Source organism: Talpa occidentalis, unplaced genomic scaffold (assembly GCF_014898055.3).
Source record: "Talpa occidentalis isolate TD23 unplaced genomic scaffold, MPIMG_talOcc4v2.1 talOcc4.10, whole genome shotgun sequence".
Taxonomy (NCBI): domain Eukaryota; kingdom Metazoa; phylum Chordata; class Mammalia; order Eulipotyphla; family Talpidae; genus Talpa; species Talpa occidentalis.
Genome location: NW_023600993.1, coordinates 70384001 through 70404377, shown reverse-complemented (window position 1 = coordinate 70404377; position 20377 = coordinate 70384001). Strand labels below are relative to the sequence as shown.

General features: G+C 41.6%; 1 protein-coding gene across 4 annotated transcripts in view; it reads left to right on the top strand.

Moving 5' to 3' along the window:
* RIN2 (Ras and Rab interactor 2) overlaps positions 1-20377 on the top strand; it is a 219442-nt gene that overhangs the window by 34360 nt on the left and 164705 nt on the right. For 3 of the 4 annotated variants that reach the window (XM_054696013.1, XM_037493976.2, XM_054696010.1), the window contains exon 2: positions 16579-16697. The gene's annotated coding sequence lies outside the window, so the exon portion shown is untranslated. Of the gene's footprint in view, positions 1-3222; positions 3512-16578; positions 16698-20377 lie in introns of those variants that run through there. The other variant, XM_054696016.1, reaches the window with a different exon arrangement.

Sequence of the window (20377 nt, the reverse complement as noted above, 5' to 3'; positions counted from 1 at the left end):
ATGGCAGGCTATTTTGGGTATTTGGTTCATTTTTTTAAAATTCAGAGCTTTTAAAGGGGCTGCAGGCTCAGGGGCTAAGGATACAGAGCGAGGCTCTGGAGTGCGTGAAAACCCTGGGAAATTTGGGAAGGGAAAGAATCAGATGGACCTGACCTGGTGCTGTATTAGGGGAATTGCTAGGATGAAGGTAGTCACCATGTGCCTGAGAAGTGTACACAGGACTGGGCATTACACAAACCTCTAGTGACCTGGTCCACAGAGTTCTCTCCCCTCTCAGCCTTAGGCTTAGTAGGCCCACCCTACTTGACTCCATCTGTCATGGCTCCCTGGTCATCCTTTCTTGGATCTTTGCCCCGGGCCACTGAAGAGGGGTACTTGGTGTCCCACCTAGTGGGGAACCAGGGTAGGGTATCCCAATCTCACTTATGAAGGAGAAGGGTGTTCTGGAACCTTAGCTTGGCATTTTTCACACATTATCCCTTAACACAGGAGTTTTAAGTCCCACACTTCAGTTATCATAAAAGTGCAGCACAGGGATTAAATAGGCTTTTATAGCTATTAACTCTGACCCCCACATAGTCTGGAGGTTTCGGGAAGTGGTCATTTAAAACTGAACTCTCAAGTTCACTTGGGTCATCTTTCCTCACAACAGAAACTGTGACCATGTTTTCTCTGATTGATATTAGTTTCCTGCTGAGAGTGGACCTTTTTATAATTTGGGGGATTTCCTTTTCACATAAAATCTCGGTGCAGTTTTTATCCCGCATGAATTCAGACGTACTGTGAAAAAAACAAATGGGAGCAAAGCCAGGCTTTGTGGTATCCCTGGGTTTTTACTTTTTTTTTTTTAAAGATTTATTTATTTATGCATACAAGAACTGGGGTACAGGCCAGAGGTGTGGGGGTGAGAGGATTCACCAGAGACAGAATGGGGAACAGAACAGGCAGACTGAGTGAAATACACTGCTGAGGGGAGCAGCGGGCGAGTCAGGAGAGGTCTGCTGGCCATGTGGGTCTCCTCCCTGTCTGGGGATCCAACTCTTGCTGCAGAGGCTGTGGATTGCTTCATAGGTTGCATCTTAATCTCTTGCATCACTAGGGAGGCCCTGCTTGTTTTTTTTTAAGCCAAATTTCACTCTCAGAAACAAACCTAAACAGATTTTCCAAACAACACGATTATAATCTAGTCTTTCCAGAGTGTGATTTTCCTCCTAATCTAATGAATTCCTATAAAGGCAGATAGTACTACAGAAGCTGTATTTTTCTCTTTTAAATATAATTTTTATTGAAATAGCATTGCATTATAACATTAGCTTTAGGTGTGCATCATTATAAATCAACATCTGCATATACTACATTAAGTTCACCTAAAAGTTCAATTCTATCTTTCCCCATACAATTGACCCCTTTTATGCTTTATCCACCTTCTATGCCCCTTCACTTATTGTAACCACTAATTTCGTTTTATAATCTAATTGTTTATTTTGGTTTATTTACTTCTTTTCTTTGTCTTATTGCTCTGTGTATCATATACAAAGGAAATCAAATGGTATTTGTCTTTCTCTGTCTGACTTATCTCACCAAACACAATATGCTCTAGGTTTATCTATGCCATTGCAAATGGCAGGGGTTTGTATTTTTAGTAGCTGAGTAGTATTCCATTCTGTATATGTGCCATATCTTGTTTACCCAATTGCCTGTTGATGAGCACTTAGGTTGTCTCCAATTCTTGGTTATTGCAAATAATGCTGCAATGAACATGAGGTGCATATATCTCTTTGAATTGGTGTTTTTTGTGTTCTTTGGGTAAATACCCAGAAGTAAAATAAATGGGTTTAATGGGATTTCTATTTCTAAATTTTTGAGGAATATACATACTGCTTTTCAAAATACTGCACTAATTTACATTCCCATCAACAGTGCACAATGGTTTTTGTCTCTTCATATGCTCCAACACTTGTTATTTCTTGTCTTTGATAATAGCCATTCTCACAGTTATGAAAATGTTATCTTGTTGTTTGACTTCCATTTTCCTAAAACTTGGAGATGATGAATCTTTTCATGTGCCTGTTGGCCATCTCTATGTCTTCTAGACATACAAAAGTGTCCATTTAAATGCTTGGTTCATTTTTTTTTTTAGGATTTATTTATTTTTATACAAGAGCCAGGGCACAGGTCAGAGGCGCAGGAGGGTGAGAGGATTAAGCAGAGGCAGATCGGGGAGCAGAACAGGCAGACAACAAAAATATACTGCTGAGGGGAGCAGCGGGCAAGACAGGAGAGGTCTGTTTCTCCAAGTAGGATTCTCACTGGCCAGCCGGGATTGAACCTGTGCTGCAGAGGCTGAGGACAGCTCCACAGTGCAGCCCTCAACCGCCTGTGCCACCAGTGAGGCCCTGCTTGGTTCATTTTTAAATTGGATTGTTTGTTTTTTTGTTGTTGATTTTTATGAATTCTTTATATATTTTGGATATTAAACTTTGTCAGATATATGATTTGCAGATATCTTCTCCCACTCAATAAAATGCCTTTGGTTTTAATGATATATTTTTTTGTTTGTTTTTCTTGTAAAGAAACTTTAGTTTAATGTAGTCCCATTTGTTTATTTTTGCTTATGATTTCCTTGCCACTGGAATTGTATCCCTGAAGACATTTCTAAGGCTGATGTTAAAGAACATATTTTCTTCTCTTTATTTTATAGTTTAAGTTCTTAAGTTCAGTTGTTTCTGTGTATGGTGTTAATCGTGGTCTAGTTTCATTCTTTTTTTTTAAGATTTATTTTTATTATTTATTTATACAAGAACAGGGGTACAGGCCAGATGTGCGGGAGGGTGAGAGGATTCACCAGAGACAGAGCAGGGAACAGAATAGGCAGACTGACGAAATGCACTGCTGAGAGGAGCAGCAGGCATGACAGGAGAGGTCTGCTGTGCCAGCTGCAGAGACTGCGGACAGCTTCACAGTGCGCCACTCAACCGCCTGTGCCACCAGGGGAGGCCCTAGTTTCATTCTTTTGCATGTCTTCCCAGAACCATTTGTTGAAGAGAGTCTCCTTGCTCCATTGTATGTTGAGTGATGTTAAATAACAAAGGTTAAACTGTTGATTTAACAGATCTTGCCAAAAAAGAAAAAAGAAAAGCGGTGATTCTGCCTATAAATGTCCATCTTTCTCTCTTGCATTTTATTTTTTTATTTTTTTTTTTTTAAATTTTATTTATTTATTATTCATGCAAGCACTGGGTACAGTCAGAAGCACTGGAAGGTGAACGAATTCACCAGAGCCAGAGCGGGGAGCAGAGCAGACAGAAGGACCGAAGTACACTGCTGAGGGGAGCAGCGGGTGGCAGGAGAGGTCTGCGCACCATGTGGGACCCTCCTCCTGTGGCCGGGGAGCAGCCGGGGATTGAACTGGCGCTGCAGAGACCGCGGGCAGCTTCGCAACCCAGCACTCAACCGCTGCGCCACCGGGGAGGCCCTCTCTCTTGCATTTTAAATGCCTCCCTCTCTTTTAGTAAGTAGGAGCCAGTTTGACCTCTTCTGAAACATGACCCTCCTTGATTCTCTTTTGTATTTATAACTAAGGCAATTCCTCATTGGTGCACAGGTGATTTATTTCACCATCACTCAGGAGGTACAGGTTTCCTCACTATGGGAAAGCAGAGCACCACGGTGAAACATTTCCTAAGCTTGAAATGGTATAAAATGTGGAAACAATGACTATTCATTTATGTGGGAAAAATTTTGAGCATTTCCAGATTCAGAAAATAACTGAGTTACACATACAAATGAGGGAGAAATTCTGAAGAATCCAGCTTCTGCTAATGGTCTTATTTTTCTATCTCATCACATCATAACGATTTCTATTCCAGTAGAGAGGTCACTGGAAAATCCTTCAGTGTTGAACAGGGTTTATATTAAAGTGGTTTTCTCAAACTGAATCCCTCCTCATTCATTTATTTCACTAATATTTACAGAGAAGTTACTGCGTATGCAGGCCTTCGTCTTGGAAAACAGAGGGTCCACCTCACCACAGTCCCTTTAAATACTCAACCAAAGCCACCCCCAGGGAGAAAACCCCAGGCTTTACTTTGCATCCTTCCTTTGGGACCTTCTCCTGAGCTTCCCTGACTTGAGGACCTTCCATCTACCCCTCTCCTTACCCTGTTTGGATGGTGACACAGTTTGCGGCTTCACTCTGATCTGAGAAATTCACTCTGATCTGAGAAATAACTATCTGGGAGGCTGTCGCCATGTGGGTTTCCCCATAAGCAGGCCCTGAGCAAAGATCAGCTTACAAGTAAGTTTATTTGGGGAGTGATCCCCATAAACACTGGGAGGGGAGCAGGAAGGTGCATCAGTGGAGGGAGGCAGCTGGGGCCGGGTGTGTTCAAACTATTTTTGTAGACAAGAGCTTAGCCCCGAGCAGGTAAAGCTGACTCATTCATCCTGAGGGTGTTATATCAGGGCTGCTCTGTAACAAGGGGACACGTATTCCTCTACCAGCTCCTGGATGAGGACTGTTGGGGCCAGTGGAAGGTTGGGATGGATTCATTCCTGGCACTCTGGCCTTCCAGGCTCCTGGGCACAGGCAGTGTCTACCACAGAGGCATGAAGTGAAAGGCCAGGTGGAACTGAGCAGAGGCAGCGCCTGGAGCCAGAACTCTGTTCCAGTCTGTGGAATTGCCAGACACTTGAAAATCTCAGGGCAACTTGAAAATCAGTGATAGCTTTTTGGAGTCACTTCTGAATGGCAGATGCTGTCAAGGGCTCCTCCCTTTGCTGATATAGTTGGGACCTTTTTGGATGTTTTAGTGATTGATGGTGATATTTAAGAATTTCACCTTCCAGTGTGCTTTTGTTGTCAGAAAGTCTTTAAAATAATTGTGTGTGTGTGTGTGTGTGTGTGTGTGTGTGTGTGTGAGAGAGAGAGAGAGAGAGAGAGAGAGAGAGAGAGAGAAATCCTCTTAATTATTTCAAAGAGTTCCTTGTTTTTAGAAGTTAGATATACTGCTGTTCTGAGACATTACTATGTTATGAAGCGTAAATAGATTTAGTTAAAATGGATTTATTAATGCCGTCAATAGCATTATTATTTAAACTTATAAAGCTCTGAGTTGCGGTAATATAGTTACCTAGGCCCAAATCTCATCATGTAACTTCCACAAAAAGAAAAAGACCTAAATCAACAACAACAAAAAAACAAATAAAACTTCATTTACACATGTCTTCAACAGTAGCAGTAGACAGTTCTACAAACTTCAGGCTACTTGTAAGTGATACGGAAATTGTCAGGCCTAGTCTCCCAGCCAGGAACCGATCCCAGGCTGCAGGGGCAGCGCTGAGTCCCAGCCACTAGACCACCACGGGTTGGTGTCTCATGAAGTTGCATCAGCAACTTCACAGATGCTCAGGCAAGCAAGGAGAAGAGGCAGGTTTGTTTAAAGGAAGAAAAAGTTTATTGAGGAAAAAAGGAACAGAAATAAAGTGGGACTCCCAGGCCATGAAACCAGGCCAGGGAGGGGCAAGGAAGCCAAAGTGGAGTCATGTCTTAGGGAATACATACCTTCTTTCCCTAATTATTTTAAAGCTCCCCCAGTCTCTGTGATTGGTTAGTTCTTGGCTGTCTCACTTAATCTGCTACTGAGTGGGGAATCTTTATATTCCTTATCTAACAGGTTTGTCTCTCCCCATTTGTTGCATCTTCTCTCTTGTTTGATAGCTTTATCTTTATGGCCCAGTCTTCCTGACGAGCACCCCTGCATTTCAGAGAAAGTTAAACATCAGCTATTGAAGAAAAACAGGCTGCCGCCCACTGGTCTCAGTGCTGATCCCTTCTCATCTCCTCCTGGCATAAATGAGTCTGCTGCCCTAATTAAATCACTCTCCGGTTCCCAAACTCTACCATCCTTTATCACCTGAAGGAAACCAAGGCCAGCATTAACATATTCCTCTAGTTGTCCTTGTCTCTGAAGCCTTCCTAAATTCATCAGAGGTCCCTTCCTGCACTGTCCCTAAAACTGCCTAATTACCCTAAGTTGCCCTATGTCTCATAAGGATACAGATAAACACCAAGGGTTAGTGGGGCAGGCTCTGGAGCTCATCTCTGACTAGATGGAGATCACAGAACTAGTGGAGAAAAAGACAGAAGTGTGGGGATCCTGAGGTGACAGCCCAGACAACAATGTCCCTAAAAGGAGGAGTCCATGTTGAAAGGGACCCTAGGTGATGGTCTTGGGAAAGGTAAAGCTTGGAGAGAGATGGGGAACCTTGGACAGGACTTAACCCTTAGAAAGAGCAGTGAAAGAGGGGAGAAATCACACAGTCAGAAGCAAGTCCGCCCTGTCCAAGAAGCCGCATGCTAAAGAAACTGCACTCCACAAAATAGACAGTAGAGGGCGAACTTGAACTGAGAACCTGGTTAGCCACCCCAAGTCCTTTGCTTGTCTGCATCATCTCGTTGCTGGTCCAGAGAAGAACATCTGTTACAAAAGGGGGAGAAAGTGGCAGGCAACTTGCAAGCAAACTGTAACCAGAAGAAAACAGAGTTTGAGAATCAATACATTTCAGGGGATGAATGTTGTCAACTTCCCCCCCAACAAACACAAACACACACACACACACACACACACACACTTGTTGAAATGAATAAACAAATAAATGACTTGCCCCTGGGTTTAATTGGCAAAATAGAATTAGAAATGGTTGAAAAATTACCATGGAGATATATATGTATTCCTAGAAATACTGGTTATTTCTGTGGAGAAGAGATTTCCAAAGCAGTGAGGATATTTATTTGAGGACCTGACTCAATCCCTATCTTTTAGATCTTATTCAGTTTAATTTTACATATTTAAGAAAAGGCCAAAGAATCTATCAGTTTGGAGGTACAGTGTTGAGATATATATTGCTTCAGGTCAGAATTCTCAGTTTTTTTCCTTGAAAGAAAACAGAGTAAAAATGATCCACCAGGAGGGGAGTTATGGCCCTCACCTCAGAAATTATCACCTGGAAGTGAGAAAAAACTTCATAAAGTCATGGCAGTGTAGTTTCTGAGGCAAAAATCAAGATCCAGTTGAGGAAAGTAAACAAAAAAGATAATTTTATGATAATCTAAAGTAATCTAAATATTTCCATCTCATAATTTTAAGGTAATCGAATCTAAATTTTTTCATTACATAAACATCTTTAGAAAAGGAATAAAAAACAAAACAAATTTTAATTCTCATGTTCTGGAATTAGCTTTAGGACATCTTTTTCCCCCTAACAGAAGTACTATCGAGACAACTGAGGTAAAAGAAATTATGAACTGGTAGGATGTGTTGCCCTAAGTCCTTGTTGAACAGATGGAGACATGGCTCCACCACGCTAGAGAAAAAGGTTAGATCCCGACTAATGAGTATCTTCCAGCTTCCTGGAGGGAGAAGGCTAGAGCCCACTTGCGCAGTTTGTACATGCCCGGGCATAGCACAACCCAGAACAAGCCAGGCTGCTGGTGTCCTCCCTCCTGCTTCCTGGACCTGTTAGGGGGAAAGGATGTCCTGAGCTAATCCCATACAGGCTTTGTAGACTCCACCCCACTCCAGACCAAAGCCATCAGGACATTGGGAAAGACAAATCCCATCACCACCAAAGGGAAGGTGGCTGGGACCTGAGGGTGGGGTTAAGCAGCCAGGTTTGGTATAAAACCAGACACGTGGGCTTTGGAGGGGGGGGTTCCCTTTTTGCTCTCCGCCAGCTCGCAGCGCTCGGCCAGCTCTCGGAGTGCTTTTTGTGTTTCCAGGTCGGCGGATCGAGTAGGACGCATTAAAGACTTTATTTCCCTGTTTTCTCCCTGAGTTGTACATTTCCTCAATTCCTTTTCCCTTGTAAATAAACCTTTTATTAACCTTTTGTGTGTGCCTGTAGTGGAGTATTAATAAGTCCCTTTTAAGCGCACGGGTGAGGACCCACAGCCAGGCAACCCGTTATGGAGCAGCCTAGATCCGCCGACCTGGTGGTGATGGGATTTGTCTCTCCCAACATCTTTTGGTTTTGGTCTGGAGTGGGGGTGGAGTCCACAAAGCCTGTATGGGATTAGCTTTAGGACATCCTTTCCCCCCTAACAGACCTACTCTTTAAGTACCTCCTAATTCCCGTCAGGGAGCCAGGCTAAATTCTCCTTACTGGCACTGGTTCCCTCATGCACAAGCCTCTAATAAAGACTTGTCTGGTTCAGCTACACCTAGCAGTCTGATAAATTCTTTCCTAGAAGGCAAAGGACCTACTCTCTTGAGTCAGGGCCTGTAATACTGTAATATCTGTTATCAAAAGATGAAATTTCCTCGTGATAAGTTTTCCAAGAACTGTTAAAAGGACATGTTCTATTGGAAAGTTACTATTCTCCTTTAAACCTAAGTGTTTGGAATAATTTGTTATGCCCATTTCAGACAAGGGACAAGTGGATAAGGAGTGAAGGGTCTTGTGAACTTACCAGAAATGTTCATGTTTTGGAATTACCCAAAGTTCCTGTATAATTCCTTTCATATTTCTTTCCTATCCTCTCCATTCAATTTCTTCATGTTTCTATGATTGGGGGTGGGTGGGCAGGTGGCTATGCATAGGATATCTTCTAGGGGTTCATACAAAGCCTGAGCAGCAGACAGGGTCAACTTGACAGTAGAAACTGAAAGAGGAGAGACAGATCTCTATAGATGGGAAAACTACCCTGGGTAGGTTCCCCTGTCAGAGGGGAAATTAAACTTTCAGATTTGCTTTGCTTTTTAGGTTCTACCTACCTGTCATCTGTGGTCTCCAACTCAGTTTACCAATTTCCATTTAAAATTTTTTTTTTTAATTTTTATATTCCCCATGTAATTGCACCCTCCTTATTTTGTCCCTAATCCTTCCTTTCCCCACCCACCCCTCATAGTGTGTCTCTGGTTCATAGTTGTTTGTTGATTTTGATTTTTTCTTTCTTATAGTTATTCTTTTTCTGGTCCCTTATTTAGGTTTTCTAGATTCCTGCTATGAGTGAGACCATCCGGTATTTTTCTTTTTCTTTCTGGCTTGTTTCACTGAGCATGATCCCTTCCAGCTCCATCCATGTTGCTGCGTCTGCATGTGTTTATCTTTTTTTGATTGCTGAGTAATATTCCATTGTGTATATGTACCACATCTTCTTGATCCAGTTATCTATTTTTGGGCATTTGGGTTGTTTCCAAAGCTTAGCTATTGTAAATATTGCTGCTATAAACATAGGGGTGCAGGTGTTCTTTGGAATTAACATTTCTGTGTCCTTTGGGTAAATACCTAGGAGTGGAATTGCTGGATCATATGGAAGCTCTATCTTTAGTAGGTTGAGGAATCTCCACACAGCTTTCCATAGTGGTTGGACCAACAATAACTAAAACAAAGAGAAACCCCACCGACTGGGAGAAAATTTTTGCACACAACACTAATGATAAAGGACTGATCACAAAAATCTACAAATCTTTTGTTGATAAGACTCAACAAAAACAAAGAAAATAATCCAGTCAAAAAATGGGCAGAAGAGCTAAAAAGAAACTTCTCCAAAGAGGAAATGCAAATGGCCAACAGGCATATGAAAAAATGTTCAATATCACTTGTGATCAGGGAAATGCAAATCAAAACTGCAATGAGATACCATCTTACACCAGTGAGAATGGCACATATTAAAAACACTAGCAACAACAGGGCCTCCCTGGTGGCGCAGCGGTTGAGCACCAGGTTGCGAAGCTGCCTGCAGCCTCTGCAGCGCTGGTTCGATCCCCGGCCACTGGGCGACGGTCCCACTTGGCGCGCAGCCCTCTCCTGCTGTCCGCTGCTCCCCTAAGCAGTGTACTTGTCAGTCTACCTCCTCTGCTCTCCCCTATGGCTCTGGTGAATTCTCTCACCCTCTTGCGCTTCTGACTGTACACAGTACTTGTGTAAATAAATAAATAAATCTTTCAAAAAAAAAAAGGTCAAAAGATTAAAAAAAAAAACTAGCAACAACAAATGTTGGGGAGGATGCAGAGAAAACGGAACTCTACCAATTTCCATTTTAAAGGCAAAAATCTGCATTTATAAAAAGTGGTGAGAAGAGAGCATTCAAATACATAACATACTTCATACAAGCCAAATTCTTACTGGATTCTTTTTTTTCAAAAAAGATTTATTTATTTTTGCATACAAGAACTGGAGTACTGGCCAGAGTTATGGGGGGTGAAAGGATTCACCAGAGACAGAGTAGGGAACAGAACAGGCAGGCTGACTGAAATACACTGCTGAGGGGAGCAGTGGGCAAGTCAGGAGAGCTGTGCCATGTGGGCAGCTGCGCCATGTGGGCAGCTCCCTGGCCAGCAATTGAACTCATGCTGCAGTGGCTGTGGCAAGCTTCATAGGTTGCGTCTTAATCCCTTCTGCCACCAGAGAGGGCCCTTACTGGATTCTTGATGTGTCTTTGCCCATGAAGATTTTTTTTTCTTTTAAGGTTTATTTTTATGTATTTATGCATACAAGAACTTGGGTCTAGGCCAGAGGTGCGGCAGGGTGGGGAGGGTGTGTGTGTGAGATGATTCACCAGAGACAGAGTGGGGAGCAGAACAGGCAGATCTACTGAAATACACTGCTGAGGGGAGCAGCAGGCGAGACAGGAGAGGTCTGCTGTGCCATGTGGTTTAGCTCCCAGGCCGAGGATCAAACTCATGCTGCAGTGGCTGGCGATAGCTTGATAGTGCTGATACTTTATTTTTAATTTTTATTTATTGTATTTTGTATATTTTTATATCATTTTTCATTTTTGCACAGTGTATGCATTTTTATCTTGGTTATAGTCCCCATAAAATTCCCACCCCCTTTGTTTTGATCCTACTACCTGCTCCCCCTACCCCCATAGTGTGTCTCTGGTTTATAGTTGCTTGTTACTTGTTGATTTTACTTTATTATAATTAGTCTTTTTCCTGGTCCCTTATTTAGCTTTTCTAAATTCCTGCTATGAGTGAGACCATCCAGTACTTTTCTTTATCTTTTTGGCTTACTTCGCTGAGGATGATCCCTTCCAGTTCCATCCATGTTGCTGCAAACTGCATGAGTTTATCTTTTTTGATTGCTGATTAGTATTCCATTGTATATATATACCATATCTTCTTGATCCAGTCATCTATTTTTGGGCATTTGGGTTGTTTCCAAAGCTTAGCTATTGTAAATATTGCTGTTATAAACATAGGGGTGCAGGTGCCCTTTTGAATTTTTTTTTTATAGAGGCATGTTTTATTTATTTATTTATTTGTTTGTTTGTTTTGTTTATACAAGCACTGGGTACAGTCAGAAGCGCGGGAGGGTGAGAGAATTCACCAGAGCCAGAGCGGGGAGCAGAGCAGGCAGAAGAACCGAAGTACACTGCTGGGGGAGCAGCGGGTGGCAGGAGAGGTCTGCGCGCCATGTGGGACCCTCCTCTGGTGGCCGGGGAGCAGCTGGGGATCGAACTGGCGCCGCAGAGGCCGCGGGCAGCTACGCAAACCAGCACTCAACCACTGCGCCACCGGGGAGGCCCTGCCCTTTTGAATTAATGTTTCTGTGGCATTGAGGTAAAAACCTAGGAGTGGAATTGCTGGATCATATGGAAGCTCTATCTTCAGCAGGTTCAGGAATCTCCACACAGCTCTCCATAGTGGTTGGACCAGTTTGCACTCCCACCAGCAGTGCAGGAGAGTTCCTTTTTCTCCACAACCTCGCCAACATTTGTTGTTGCTAGTTTTTTTAATATGTGCCATTCTCACTGGTGTAAGATGGTATCTCATGGTAGTTTTGATTTGCATTTCCCTGATTACAAAGTGATGTTGAACATTTTTTGATATGCCTGTTGGCCATTTGCATTTCCTCTTGCTCATGAAGATTTAAACAAGAACAAGACCATCCTTGTCCTGGATCCAAATCAGGATAGTGATAATCCAATGCAGTAATATACACTGAAAAAGGTGTGTAAGGTAAGAGGCATTAACCAAGTTCAGTGAGGGTTATAAAGAGCAGGAGATATGAGTGGTTGGGGACTCAGTGTAGATGTGGGGAGTGGTGGCAAGAACTATCTTGGGGGTTAAAGTTAGAAACTGTGGTGATGAGCCAAAGATGAATCTTTTCTTTGCTGCTGCCCAGCTTATGGTGGTGAGCATGAGCACTTAATGCTCCCACTTCATGAGGCTGTTGTGATGGTGGCTTATGGGAGTTGTACTTGGTGGCTGGCATGTAATCAATTCATAATAAATGTCAGCAGTTGCTTATTATATTTTGAGATCGATCTTAAAGAGTGGACAAGATTGTAGCAGGAGGTGGCAGCAGAGGGTAAGGTGTGTTTCAGGTTGAGCTACAGCTATTACTGCTGGAGTGTGTGTGTGTGTGTGTGTGTGTGTGTGTGTGTGTGTGTCTATAGAGTAAAACAAATTTATCAGCCCAGCCAAGGGGCCACCCAGTAGGGGATGTCCTTCTGGTGTTGGTAACCGGGGAGACTTGAAGGATATTCTAGAGAGAGACATGTCCACTAGAAATATAATGTGAGCTACACATATCATTTAAAAATTTCTAGTATTTACATGAGAAGAGTTAAAAGAAATAAATAAAATTAATTTTAATGATGTGTTTTCTTATGTAATAAGAAAATATGAAAATATTTTAGCATGTGATCAATGCAAAAGCATTTTAATGAGATATTTTACATTTTTTATACTAAGTCTTCCAAATTTAGTATTTATTTTTATCTTCACAAAATATTGCCATTCAGACCCCACATTTCAAATAATCAGTAGCCATGAAGGGCTAGTTGCTGCTATACTGGACAGTCCAGCCATTAAGGGTCTTACTCTGACAATAGTAGTGCATTTTTCTTTGTTGTTCTCTCTCTTAGATGGGTAGATAGCAATGCTTTTCTCCAATGCAGTTAATTCAAAGAAAAAGAGGGAAAAAGAAAAAGAAAAAGGGGTGGAAAAAGTACTTGAGATCACCATCTGCCACAGCTGACCTTTGGGCGCCTTCTTTCACCCTTCTAGATCATTGTCACATACAGGATCTAGAAATCTTGCAGCAAAGAAACATGTTTTACTCCTTGTAACTCCACATTTTTTAATTTATTAGGATGATATAACAATGTTTTCTTTTAACACTAACTTTGGCAACATTGTTAGTCTGATCTCTTGGAGAACTTTTACCTTGAGGGGTTTAGTTTTTAACTTTTTTATATGGGCTTTAAGGACTTTCAATCAGAATTTTCCATAGAGTATTGCACCTAATTGTTGTTTAATAAGTATTTTTAAATTAATGAAGAGTTGTAATAAAGACACCACCTCTCTATAAATTTAGCTTGCCTATATAGAGAAAATTAAAACAAGATTAAATTAATTAAATTATTAAATAAATAAATAATAATAAATAAACAAATAATAAATAATTTGATTAAATTATTAAATTAAAACAAGATTATTTTAAGTTGTCAAGGTTTGAAACACTTCAACATCCCCTAATGAAATTTTTGTCTGCTAAGAAACAAATACATGTTTGAAATAAATTTGCATTAGGAACACAACCTTGTCAAATTTTAATAACCAATTGAAAACATATGCCCATTGCAGAGGAAATACTTCTTGTGTCCACACAGTGAGAACAACACAGCAAAGCTGGGATAGCTTCCCAGGCCATTGCAGCTGCTTCACCCCCACTCAAAGGGAAGCCTCCATCCATCTGTTTCTCTGTTTTATATAAAGTTATATTCTTCTATAAAAACAGCCTCTCTATTGCTGGCATGACATTTTGCAATGTATATCACTTACATCCACTGTCAGCCCAATTTAGTATCTTTTCTTTATATTGGTTCAGGTTTGGCTAATTACTGTATTTTTCAAAGTCAAAATTCTTGGTGGGGTTTTTCCCTCTTGTCTCAAAAAACTTAAACACTTAGAGATGCCACAGCAGCGAGTATTGGCAGCAACTTTTAATTTTCTCTATTTTGCCTGTGTGATCAGAGCATCAGGTACCTAAAACTATAGACTGCTAGTTGCATGGTAATTACTGAGATATTGCTGGTAACAGCAAACCTCCTCTGTAAGACCAGATATGGTTTCCATCAGCCTCCCTAATACTGTTTGGCTAAATCCTAATTAGAAATGCATGCCTGAATGCTAAAACCCAGTCCACAAGTATCAGTGAAAACACCTGCTTCATGTTCCAAGTCATGTGAATACACCATGGTGTATGGATGAAGAAAAATGTAAACTAGGACCCCCCCACAACACACATGGAAACAATATAATTAAGAGCTCTAGGTTTGGAAATCCATAATGTAATTCATTCAAGGATCTTTCAAATTGATGAAATGCTGCACAGTAACAGAAGTGAAATAATGATTAGTGAGCAAAGTATAACATCAAAAGCCAATGTGAGGGAGTGTATATATGAGCTTGACCTATTTTAGCAGATGAAAAGTTGGGAGTTTCATCCAATTGTTGCTATAGCAACAATTTTCAAAATAGGTACCGGTAAGTTTTGACTTATTCTCAGGGGTTCACATATCCTCTTAAGGAATTTTTGAAATGTGTTTTTATTTGAAGAGTAATATTTAGTAATTACCTTAACTCTCTGTCTAAGGCAGTGTTGTCTTCAAGTATGGGGCATGACCCATGAGGGAGTTGTGACTCATGAATGGACGAAGTTGGGCGTGTCCAACATTGTTTTAAATCAAGTGAATTAAATACAACAGCAGAATATAAGAGTTAAGTATTGATTCATCAAAATCAACAGGCAACTGTAAACCAGAGACATTCTGCAGGGGTCGGGAGAAGGGAGTAGGATCAAGACAGGGGTGGGAAAAGCACAGGGATATGGTGATAGTTCACTGTGAATGAATGGTGGGAATTTCATGGGGACTATAACTGAGACTAAAATGCATACATTGTACAAAAATGAAAAATGATGTAAAATATATAAAATGAAATAATAAAAAAGTATTGATTCATAAAAGGTTTCAATGTGTATTTACAGGCTCTGGTTATGAGGTGCTTGTATTTATCACTGTGGGCAGAAGTTAGAAGAGTTTAGAAATCATTCATCACTGGTTCTCATACTTTTGTTGCGCATTGAAATCACCAAGTGGGCTTGGAAAATAGAACTGTGTGGCCCCACCCAGCAATTCTGCTGTAACTTATTTGGGGAGCGGGGAGGCGGCCCAGGTTTGGGGCTTGCTTCATCCTTCTCAGTCTTGCAGCCAGAGTGAGAATCCCTGAAGAGCTGAGCATCGTAGTCCAGTTTTGCTAGGCAATTTGGGTTTATTTAATTTGCCTTGAGACCAAGTCATCCCCGAGTGAAGGCCAAGTTCAATCTAATGGGAGCAAAAGAATGATAACTTCAGTGGTTCAGATAGAGAAATGTGGAGGGAGAATCCAGAGAGAGAAAGAGAGATTGGAATAATTTGTAATGTGTGAGCATTTCCATTTGCCCTTCCACTCAGTGAGTGGATACCCAGAGTCACCCGAGTCCCCAGTGGTCTCAGATTATGGGAGCCCCTCACTACTGTGATCCTCTCAATACAGCCAATTGACTTCTAGGGTAATCAGTGGTTTTATTCTCTTAGGATTGCCCTTCCCCTCACAGAACATGCATCTCCACTATATTCACATTACAAGAAGTGACTTCATGTCAATACATATATTACATTAAATTAATATTGCCACTTGTATTATTTGCATTATTATTGTTTTATAATTTTTTTAAAGACTTTTTAAAAGATTTATTTATTTATTTATACAAGCACTGGGTACAGTCAGAAGTGCGGGAGGGTGAGAGAATTCACCAGAGACAGAGTGGGGAACAGAACAGGCAGAAGGACCGAAGTACACTGCTGAGGGGAGCAGCGGGTGGCAGGAGAGGTCTGCACGCCATGTGGGACCCTTGGCTGGATCGAACTGGCGCTGCAGAGGCTGCGGGCAGCTTCGCAACCCAGCACTCAACCGCTGCTCCACCGGGGAGGCCCTGTTTTATAATTTATAATTGTATAAGATCATGATAATAAGGTGTTTATACCTAGCTATTTTATTTATACATGTTTATTTAATATTATAACAAACAATTTAATGAAAGAAACACTCAAATTTTTCCCTGAAAAAGATAACCCAACTTTACTCACTCATTCCCTTTGCTCCTTGCTTCTGTCTGTCTCACCCTGTTGCTGCCGCTATCAGTTACCGTCCCAGAGCAGGGGAGGGGGCACATCAGGTTGTTCATAGTATTTTAAAGATGCATACAAAACCAGACCTCCCTGGTGGCACAAGGGGTTAAAGTTGCAGCACTTTCAAGTTGTTGCCAGCCACTGAAGCACGAGTTCTATCCCTGGCCAGGGAGATAAGGCACATGGCACAGCGACCTCTCCTGTCTCACCGGCTGCTCAGAAATATATTTCAGTCATTCTGTCTGTTCTGATCCCCACTCTGTCTCTGGTGAATCCTCTCACTACCACCGCCCCCACATCTCTGGCTTATACCCTAGTTCTTATATGCATAAATAAAATCTTCTAAAAAAAATGCATGCAAAACCCTAAATGGTCAGTGTTGTGTATTGTAGATGGAGATAAGAGATCTGGACTTCTGAACTTCTACTGGAGAAGATAAAGTGTACAAGCACGGCAGGATGCTGGGGAGGTTGGGGCTGGACTGAAGTGAGAAGAGATGCTGGCATGACAGGTATGTAGCAAAGAGATTATGAATGGCAGCCCCAGATTTTTTTTATTTCCTAGTTCTTTGATGTGATTGGGGATACTGTATACTCTGGCTGGTTGTCTGGTGTGGATATAACTTCTCTCTGAGAGAGGGTCACATGTTTACCTGTTCCCAGGTATCTGAGGAATTCGGTTTATGATATATTGTCTCTAAAGCCAAACCAGGATAGTTCAGGATCCCCAAGAAAATTTGTGGAGCACTGACTATGTGCCAGGCATGGCTTGAAGCACTGTAATGGATTAATTCATGTGTCACACACCAGTTCCTCCGTCTTAGAACTAGGGTCAGCAGGGAGCACAAAGAACCTGGTAGGTTACTGAGAGAGGATAGTCACTGCTGGTGGAGCTTCACCCCAATTTTTTTAAAGATTTATTTATTTATGCATACAAGAGCTGGGGTACAGGCCAGAGGTATGGGAGGGGGGTGAGAGGATTCACCAGAGACAGAGTGGGGAGCAGAACAGGAAGATTGACTGAAATACACTGCTGAGGCGAGCAGCAGGCGAGTCAGGAGAGATCTGCTGTGCCATGTGGGTCAGCTCCCTGGCTGGCTGGGGATCGAACTTGTGCTGCAGAGGCTGTGGATAGCTTCATAGGCTGTGTCTTAACCCCTTGCACCACCAGGGAGGCCTGCTTCACCCCAATTTAAGGCTTACTCTTCTTCTTTTCTCATACATTTCCCATTTGCCTTTCTTCCTGTCCCCACGAGTCTGTTCTTTTTTCCCCCATAGGATCCTAGAGCTCCACATTGAATGGGAATTTACATTATAGCCATGTCAGTATAGGTCACAGTACAGGTTAAAAATGGCTGCAGCAATGTTGCTGCTCTTTAGAAATTTTGCCCTGCCCATCATGCAGGAAGTCTACTCTTCTTTGAATGTGAGGGGAACTCTGACTACCTTGACAGAAAGTATGTAGCAGAAATGGCACTGAGGATTTCAAAGCAGAGATCGGCAAAGGTGACATGGCTTCCATTTGGCATGCTTACCTTTGAGAACAACCAACTTGTAAGGGACCCCAACCCCAAAGAAAGACCACATGCAGGAGTCACAGCTTCAACAAGACCCCAGGGAAAGGTGACCCACAACTGCATGGCTCCAACCCCTAGCCTGTCCACCCCCACTGATGCTGAGTGGAGTGATGGACTTATCTCTAATGAACCATTCCTGCTGAGCCCTCCACCAGAACAGATTCATGAGCAAAATAAGTATTGTCATTGCTTTGAGCTAAACCCACTAAACCCACTGCAAAATCATTTATGGCAGCTGTCATTATATTCATTTACAAAAAAATATAAGATGAAAGTTGACAAACTGAACCACGGTTACACAGGTAGCTGGGATCTGAACCCAAGGCTACCCTTGCCAAGCTTGTGGGATACACGTCTGCCCCATTGCCTGTCCCTTCTGGATGAGGACCTGGGTCGTTTGCCACCCCTCAGATACAAGTGCTGTCAGAGAAAACAAATCCATTTAGAGTAATTGGAAAGAGTAAAACTTTGGAGAACTAGTTTACATAGTATTTATGACTATTTCCTCCCTTTGAAACGTAATCCTACGAGTCCTGACTTAAGCATACTCTCTCGGGAGCTTATCTTCCCTCCTCGAACTTAGAATTCACTGTATCTGCTTGTGTTACATGAAATACTTCTTACATATGTAAAATACATTCATTTATGTGATCAAATGCTTCTGTGTCATCAATGTTTCTAGTTCTTATTTGACTTCAGGTTCTAAGAAGCTAGGGATTGGTCTGTCTCTTACTTTTTTTTCTTATTTCTGCTAGCAGCAAACTCTGATCCCATAGTAGATGATGAATAAATACAGGCAAATAAATACAGAGAACATCAAATGTGAATTTTCTTGAAAATGATGATGATGGGATAAGGAAATGCAAAATTTCAGGCATGGGCCTTCCTGGTGGAGTAAGGGGTTAAGTGTCAGCACTATGAAGCTATCAGCGGCCACTGCAGCACAAGTTCGATCCCCAGGGAGCTACCCACATGGTGTAGCAGACCTCTCCTGTCTCATCTGCTGCTCCCTTCAGCAGTATATTTCAGTCAATCTGCCTGTTCTTCTCTCCACTCTGTCTCTGGTGACTCCTCTCACCCCCACACACCTCTCAGCTACAGTACCCCAGCCTTTGTATGCATAAATAAGTAAAATAAATCTTTAAAAATAATTTCAGGATAAGTACAGAAATCTTATCTTGGTGCTATAAGTTTGTCTTTTGAGATCAGAGGTTTTTTTCCATTTCCTTTCTCCTTCCTGTAGATAAAATGTGTTTGTGTTTGACTTTTATAAATAGTTTCAATAAAATGCAACAATAAATTAAACAATAACAGGAACTGGCAGGGCTGTGAGTTACTGTATTTCGTTAGGTTGTTACCCAAGTGGCAAATATTTTCAGATGTGAAACATTTCAAACAATGTTTGAAGTATGAAAGATGTAACTATGAGTCCATCTGGTCAGCCTATTGGTCAGCCTTTGCTCACAGGATTAGTGACACTTGTGTCTTTCACCTTATATTTCAAGTGTGTGCATATGTGTGAACAGCTCTTTTCATTGTTCAGTATTTGTCCATCTACTTAATAGGTGTAGGGCTTCAATAATAGACATGTTAGCAAAACTGGAATATGAGAAATGAGCATTATTTTCATCAAGAAGAATAGATAGATGCAAGAAAAATGTTAGGCAACTTTAATTCTTTGATTGTATTTTTTATTGTGTAATCTATCTATAGCTTTACAATGAACAAACTATTCCTGAACTTAGTAGCTGAAAATAATGGCCATTTATTTATTATTTATTATTTATTATTCTTTATTTTTTCTTTATTATTTCTTTATTTTTCTTTATTTTATTATTATTCTTTATTTATTCTTTATTTTATTATTATTTATTATTCTTCGAGTTGGCGATTTGGGCTCAAATGACCTACTGTGTTGTTAGCCGTGCGTGCTTTGACTGCGGCAAAGATTAGAGTGAAGAGGAAAGCAGCCACTCCCTTGTCTAAATCAATAGTAAAAAGACCTCCACCGATTTGACAAACCTCAAATAGCTTCCCTTCTACCTACTTCCTGCTGTTGATGTTGCAAGTTCCCTGGGGTTTATCTGATGGATTTTGTTTCCTGGAAAAGTCAGGATTGGGGTGGGAGGGGGCCAGCAAAGAGGGAGGAGAAGGGTCAAATGGTCTGTTTTCTATTTTGTTTTGTTTTTCCCCTGTAAAATTTCAAGAAGGTTTCCAAACTGTCCTGACACTACCACCACCTTCATTGTCACAATAGCGCTGTAAGTGTGGGGTTATTATTATCCTCCTTTTATTTTTTTTTCAGATTTGTTTATGTATGCATACAAGAACTGGGGTACATGCCAGAGGTGTGGGGGGGGTGAGAGGATTCACCAGAGACAGAGTGGGAACAGGCAGACTCACTGAAATACACTGCTGAGGGGAGCAGAGGGTGAGACAGGAGAGGTCTTCTGTGCCATATGGGTCACCTAACCGGCCGGGATCGAACTCATGCTGCAGTGGCTGTGGATAGCTTCATAGTGCTGCGTTTTAATACCTTGGGCAACCAGGGAGGTCCAAGATCATATGCAGGATGGCACCAGATAGCCGGTTATCGCAGTTGGGCAGTGGCCAGT